At 35.3% G+C, this 7,613-nt stretch overlaps 1 protein-coding gene across 1 annotated transcript in view; it reads right to left on the reverse strand.

Annotated features, from left to right (window-relative positions):
- The window catches only part of rin1b (Ras and Rab interactor 1b), a 61,745-nt gene extending 54,431 nt beyond the window's left edge, over positions 1 to 7,314 (reverse strand). Inside the window, exon 1 of the mRNA XM_059354952.1 lies at positions 7,069 to 7,314. The gene's annotated coding sequence lies outside the window, so the exon portion shown is untranslated. The remainder of the gene's footprint in view (positions 1 to 7,068) is intronic.
- Between the last annotated feature and the right edge of the window lie 299 nt (positions 7,315 to 7,613).

Consider the following 7,613-nt stretch of genomic DNA (forward strand, 5'->3'; position numbering starts at 1 on the left):
GGATGTTCAAATCTCCCTGAGTTGTTTATCCTCTGTAATTAATCTATAGGATGAATTATTAGAAAATCAAATCAGAACAAATATATATAAAAATAATAATTTATTTTTTCCTATTAATTTTTCTATTTCCCAATTATTTTATAATAATAATAATAATGATTATGATTATGATTGTTATTCTTCTTCTTATTATTATTATTATTATTATTTATTTTTGAATATTTTATATTTACTAATAATCTTTTTACTATATTTAATTACAATTTTAATATATTAAATTAAATTAATTTATTATTTTAACCAAATTAATTTATCCTATGAACTTAATCTGCAGGAAAATCTAATCAGAACATTCAGAATAAATATATATTTTTCCTATTCATTTCTCTATTTTCCATTCTGGTAAAATCACAAATTCATGAAATATTTTGACATGTGTAAGTATCTCTTCTATCTTGTCCGTAAAGGGGTGAAATATGCTATTTTTAAGCAAGTAAAACAAACTGACATATGTTTTATAAACTTTACGCTGATGACTTTATACAGTTTAAGGCAAAACCCAAACAGTTTTTCTCATGCATTATTTTCTCCTGCTGTTTTAAACAATGTATATTTCTGCATACTGGTGTCACTATAAAGGATTTTAACTGCAACATGTAGCATCACTGGAAAGCTGAGACTCTTATGGATTCAAAGAGCCCAGTTTTCTTCATGAGGGATGATGTTAGTCATCAATACTAGCCAGTTCATTGCAGTGAGGGCATTTTTGAGTCTCGACCTCACTGTATAAAATGAGCTGCTGTGACCTCTAGGATAATCACAGCCTCATGAAACTTTACAGCCATATTCTAGAGACCTGGAGCATTCAAAGGATATGCAGCTTTCCACGGTATATTGATAATAAGAGAGTTTCTCAGCAGTTTACAGAACAGAAGTGCTCGTCATCCAGTTGCCGAAAATTTCCAAAATGTCTGTTTTTTTAAACCAAACTAACAAACTAGTAACTAAAGCTGTCAGACAAATGTAGCGCAGTAAAAAGTATTTACCTCTGAGATGTAGTGGAGTAAAAAAAGTGGAAAAATTACATTTAAGTGAAGTAAAGTATAAGGACCACCTGAAGAATTCCCTATAAGCTACCAAATTACAGAAACCTCCAGGAATTGTCCCAGAGTTATCATGCACATATTAGGTCTTAATCTTAGGAAATTACTGGACAAAAACAAACCCATAAAATAAAATATAACCTTTTGGTAATGTGAATTAAAATCAGTTCTAGTTACTTCAACAGGGTGCTCTTTGTTTAGCACCCAAGAAGAGTCTACTTCTCATCATTCTGCACCCCTTTGTAGTAATCATTTATCTATTTTTTTAAGTAATTGTAGTGTTTTTGTGATTGTTTTGCATCTATTAAGTAGTTTTGAGGGTGTTTGTGGTGGTTTTGCATCGATTTTAGGTCATTTTGAATCTCGGTGTGGTTGTTTTACATCTATTTTTAATAGTTTTGTATCTTTTTGTAGTGGTTCTGCATCTATTGTTGGTCATTTTGCATGTCTTTGAGATGTTTTTGGGATCTTTTTGTCATTTTGCATCTGTTTTTGGTTGTAATGTGCATGTTTGTGGTGGTTTCACATCTTTTTTTAGTCATTATACACTGCCGTGTTGTCATCTTGCATCTGTTTTTGGTTGTAATGCATGTCTTTATGGTGGTTTTGCATCTATTTTCTGTCATTTTGTGTTTCATTGTGGTCATTTTGTACCTCTGTGATTGTTTTGTATCTATTTTAATAGTCTTGCATCTTTTTGTTGCTGTTATGCTCCTCCTTGTAGTCATTTTGCATCAGTTCATGCTCATCTAGGTTGTGTATAGTTGTGATTGTTTTGCATCTATGTTAGTAGTTTGGAGTGTTTTTTTCTGGTGGTTTTGGTATTACACCACCTTGTCATCATTTTGCATCTATTTTTGCTCATTTTTAATCGTTTTGTGGTCGTTTTACATCTATTTCTAGTTATTTTGAGTGTACTTCATCAGTCATTCAGTCATTTGTGCCCCTTTGTAGTTCCATTGCAACAATTTTTAGTCGTTTTGCATCTCATTCATTTTGTGTCTCTTTGTTGTCATTTTTCATCTCCACAATAGTTCTGCATGTATGTTAGTAGTTTTGCATTTATTTTTGGTAGTTTTGCATCTATTTTGGCTTATTTTCAATCACTTTGTGGTCATTTTGCATCCATGTGATTAGTTTTTATTAGTAGTTTTGCATATTATGTTTGTGTTGGTTTGTTGTGTGGTTTCTATATTTAGCCATTTTACATGTGTGGTTGTCCTGTAACTATTTTAAGTCATCTTGGGCCTCATTGTATGTATTTAACATGTTTTTTTTTTGTTTGTTGCTGTTTTGCATTCACTTGTGGTTGTTTTGTGTCTCTTTATAGTCATTTTGTGTCTCTATGATTGTTTTTCCGCCATGTTACTAGTTTTGAGTGGTTTTCTTGTGGTTTTGCATCTATTTTTGGTCATTTGCCCTCACTTTATGGTCTTTTTGCATCACTGTGATTATTTCAATATTTCATTTTTGCATCTATTTCTAGTTAGTTTTCATCTTTTCCTGGTAGTTTACATCTATTTCTACAATTTTGAGTGTCTTTGAGTGATATTGTTTTGGAGCTACTTTAAGTCATTTTATCTGTCTCTTTCTTGTCATTTTGCATCTCTACAACAGTTTTGCATTTATTTTACTAGTTTTGCATCTATTTCTAGTTATTTTGCATCTTTTTGGTGTGGTTTTACACCCATTTCTGTAACTATCTTTCGTAATTTCACACCTCATGTATGAACTTTCCCGTGACTTGCCAGAATTTAAAACAAAAGTGCAGTCATCATCTTTTTGTTGTAGCCTTTAACTGAAAAATAACCGAAACACTTCACAGTTAGGAGGGTTTTTTTGGCATGCAAGCCATTATTTTATACGAGTAGGTACGTATACGTAACTATTTTTAGTCTTTTTGCAACTCTGTGAATGTGTTTTGCATCTATTCTTATTTGTTTTGCATCTCATTGTGGTCGTTTTGCGTCTCTTTCTAGTCATTTTTATGATTGTTTTGCATCTCTAGTAGGTTTGTCTATTTTTAGCCATTTTCATGTCTGTGTAATTATTCTGAAACTATTTTAGTCATTTCGCACCTCATGTATGAATTTTTGAATCTATTTTTTGTTGTTTTGCGTCTCCTTGTGGTCATTTTGTGTCCCTTTGTTGTCATTTTGCACCTCATGTAGGAATTTTCCATTTGTGTTTTGACATTTTGCATCCCTGTGATTATTTTGCTTCTATCTGTAGTTATTTTGCATCTTTTTGTGGTGGTTTTAAATCTATTTATCCTTTTTTCATGTCTTGCGTGAATTTTGCATCTACTTTTTGTCTCTTTGTGGGTGTTTTGTGTCTATTTGGGTTGTTTGTAGTCAGGGTGTGTCTGTTTTAGTGACATGTGTTTTGCATCTACTTTTAGTTGTTTTGCATCTTGTGGTCGTTTTGTGTCTCTTTGTAATCATTTTGCATCTCTATGATTGTTTTGCATCTCTAGTAGTTTTGCATATTTTTGTGGTGGTTTTGCATCTATTTTTAGCCGTTTATCATGTCTGTGTAATTGTTCTGAAACTATTTTTAGTAATTCTGCGCCTCATGTATGAATTTTGCATCTACTTTTTTTGTCAATTTGTATCTCTTTTTAGTTATTTTGCGTCTCTTTGTGGTGGTTTTACATCCATTTCTAGTTTTTTTTCACGTCTCTCTGATTGTTCTGTAGCTATCTTTAGTAATTTCCCACCTCATGTATGAATTTTGCATCTATTTTTTGTCGTTTTGCAACTCTTTTCTTGCCTCTTCTTAGTCATTTTGTCTCTCTTTGCAGTTGTTTTGTTTGTCTTTGTAGTTGTTTTGTGTCTCTAAGGGTTGTGTGTATTCAGAATGTGTCTGTTTTAGTGACATTTTGTGACCCCTGACCCCTCTGGTCCTGGGTAGTCTTGTTAAGTAATCCAACTTTCACCCTGACTTTTAAAACAAAAGTGCAGTCATCATCTCTTTGTTGTAGCCTATAACTGAAAAATAACTGAAACACTTCACATTTAGGAGGGTTTTTTTGACAAGCAAGCCATTATTTTATACGAGTAGGTACCTACGTATATATGTAACTATTTTTTAGCCATTTTTCATGTCTTTATGATTGTTCTGTAACTATTTTTTAGTCATTTGCGCCTCATGTATGAATTTTGCATCTATTTTTTCTCATTTTGTGTCTCCTTGTGGTTGTTTTTGCATCTCTATGATTGTTTTGCATCCATGTTAGTAGTTTTGCATACTTTTATGGTGGTTTTCCATCTATTTTTTCTGTCATTTTGCATCCCTGTGATTATTTTGCATCTATTTTTAGTCATTTTGCTTGTTTTTGTGATGGCTTTATATCTATTTCTAGTTTTTCACATCTCTGTGACTGTTTTGTCACTATTTAAAGTAGTTTCACGCCTAATGTATGAATTTTGCATCTATTTTTTGTCGTTTTGCATCTCCTTGTGGTTGTTTTGTGTCTTTTTGTAGTCAGAATGTGTCTCTTTTAGTGACATTGTGTGAGTTAGGACCCCTGACCCCTCTGGTCCCTGGTTTTCTATTGATACTTTCACCGTGACTTGCCAGCATTTAAAACAAAAGTGCAGTCATCATTTTTTTGTTGTAGCCTTTAACTGAAAAATAACCGAAACACTTCACAGGAGGGTTTTTTGGCATGCAAGCCATTATCTTATACGAGTAGGTACGTACCTACATAGTATCTATTTTTAGCAATTTTGCGCCTCATGTATGAATTTTGCATAATTTTTTTCTCATTTTGTGTCTCGTGTGTCTTGTTTTGCATCTATGTTAGTAGTTTTGCATATTTTTATGGTGGTTTTCCATCTATTTTTTCTGTCATTTTGCAGCCCTGTGATTATTTTGCATCTATTTTTAGATATTTTGCATGTTTTTTTCGTGATGGTTTTGTATCTATTTCTAGTTTTTTTCACATCTCTGTGATTGTTTTGTAACTATCTTTAGTCATTACATGCGACATGTATGAATTTTGCATCTATATCTTTTCATTTTGCATCTCCTTGTGGTTGTTTTGTGTCTCTTTGGGTTGTTTGTATTCAGAATGTGTCTGTTTTAGTGCCATTTTGTGACCCCTCTGGTCCCTGGGTAGTCTTGTTAAGTAATCCAACTTTCACCGTGACTTGCCAGCATTTAAAACAAAAGTGCAGTCATCATCTTCTTGTTGTAGCCTTTAACTGAAAAATAACCGAAACACTTCACAGTTAGGAGGGTTTTTTTTGGCAAGCAAGCCATTCTTTTTTTTACAAGTAGCTGCCAGATTTTTCCTTTTAAAATGGTGGACTTTTTGTTGCAGGACCAGTTTTCGTGGCTGGTTCCTGTGTGTTGTGTTACATGACGACGATGACACAATTCCTGAGCAGCGCCGGGGGAAGCCTGCCATATACATGAGTCAGGTTACTGTAAAGTGTCTGTCTGCGCACCACTTCCAGCGCCGAGGACAGACTGCTCAGCAAAGGACTGAACTGTGTCCAAGCGCTCTGAGCGTCATGCTCGGGCACACTGCGATCACACCCCTCCTACACAACACAGGGCAGAACGCAGCCCCCCTACACACACACACAGAAATACACACACACATTTGGTCATGCCACCTTCACCACTAACATGTCACAACCACAGACTACATGTAGGTAGGCTACTTAATCAAAGCGAGAACTTCTAAAGCAATCAGGCCCTCATCTGCATAAGAAAAAAAGAAAATCAGCAGTCATGTTAAGTCACAAAACGCCACTTACAGTAATGTGCCTCTCAGAATTAACGAGCAAAACAACAGCAAGGAAGTGGGAACATCACATCCACTCCTACGCAGGCATGATGGCACTTCAGTTTTAAAGTTATGTAACAGTCCAATGGTGTGAGATTACATTCACTTTGCCCTCAGAGGGGAGACGAGAGATCAAAATACTCAAAAATAAAAAGTCTGAGTGGCTAATTGAGCATTGTTCTGGCTGGTAAAAGAGGTGCGGGTGCATGGAGGACATTAGTTTGAGGCTTAATTGTTTTCAATATCAATTAATTGGAGTCTCAATTAATCATTTAGTGTTTAGAATGTCAGAAAACAGTGAAAAATGATTTTATGGGTCAGTCCAAAACCCAAAAATGTGCAGTTTAATATGATATGAAACAGAAAAGTGGAAAATCTTCACATTTGAGGGACTGAAAACAGCATTTTCTGCCATTTTTGCATGCAAAATTAACTAAATATTGCAACTTTACGTAAAAAAAAAAAAAAAGCAGATTTAAATTCCCCTGGGTGCTGGATTCAGGTTCAAACAACTGAACTTCTGCTGCAGTCAAACTTCTGTTGATTTCTAAGCCTTTTATTGTTCTTCTCTGGACAAAAGGGAACCGCAATATGTTTCCAAAAGTCATAGCAAATATGCAAAACAACTGTCAGAGAACAACAGCTCCTCTGAGCACAAACCTGTAGATGGAACACCTACACTTTGTGGCATCAATGCCAGTCTGAAACAATTACAAGAAATCGTGTCTGGAGGGCTGAAAACTTTAATTAAATTAAGCCACTGTGGGTTTTTGGTGCTTTTGGAGAACAGTGACATCACCGCCACCCTTCCCTCTCTGCAGAGCTCGCCTTCCTGATCACTAATTGATTAATTGGCAGAGCTTGAATGTCAAGGGGACACATATGCATGAATCACTGGGCTGCATTGTTTACCAAGACGTCCCCTGCCGACCGGAAACTACGTTAAACAACAAACGCCAACGCGCTTTGAACTTGAGAATTGAAAGAGACCTTCAAAGGGAGGAGAAAATATTAATACAGATACAGTAGCCTGCAGCCACAGATGCATGTGCCAACTCTCCAGGAACTACTGCTACGTTTTTTACTTCACGGAGTCTATTTTTTCTTCTTCTGACAACCACTCGCTCTTATCTCTTTTTTTTCTCTTACGCATCAAAAATAACTTACCTTCTCTGTGAAGGTGGGAACAGGTGCTGCGCGGCGCTGTGTGTGGTCTGCTGCCTAATTAGGCGTCCGAGAGAGTTTTAATGGTTATGTATGAAGACAGTGCTGAGCCTCGGAGTCCGAGCACCATGCTGTGGGAACACGGGCTTGTCAAGAAAATGCGCACAACACTGGTGACAAGGCGGAGGAGCGCATTTTTAATTCTGTCTGAGCATCTGAAGTGATACACAGTCACAGCAGAGACACTGTGTGTGAGCGTTTGTGTGTGTGTGTGTGTGTGTGTGCGTGCCCCCCTCCCCTCCCGCCTCCCTGACTCCGACACACACACCAAATCATATTTTGCCACTGAAAAATCACAATTTATTAGTTATTTTAGAATATTTATAATTCGTATTTACAATATTTTCTCATTTATATCAAGCCTGTAGAAGAATATACATAATAAGTCCCTTGGGAGTTATTATAGTGATCATAAAAAGTATATAAACGTCTTTAAAAATGACGATAATCATTATTTAAATAAATATTTCAAAAATATTTTTTGTTTT

Source organism: Centropristis striata, chromosome 17 (genome assembly GCF_030273125.1).
Source record: "Centropristis striata isolate RG_2023a ecotype Rhode Island chromosome 17, C.striata_1.0, whole genome shotgun sequence".
Lineage (NCBI taxonomy): Eukaryota > Metazoa > Chordata > Actinopteri > Perciformes > Serranidae > Centropristis > Centropristis striata.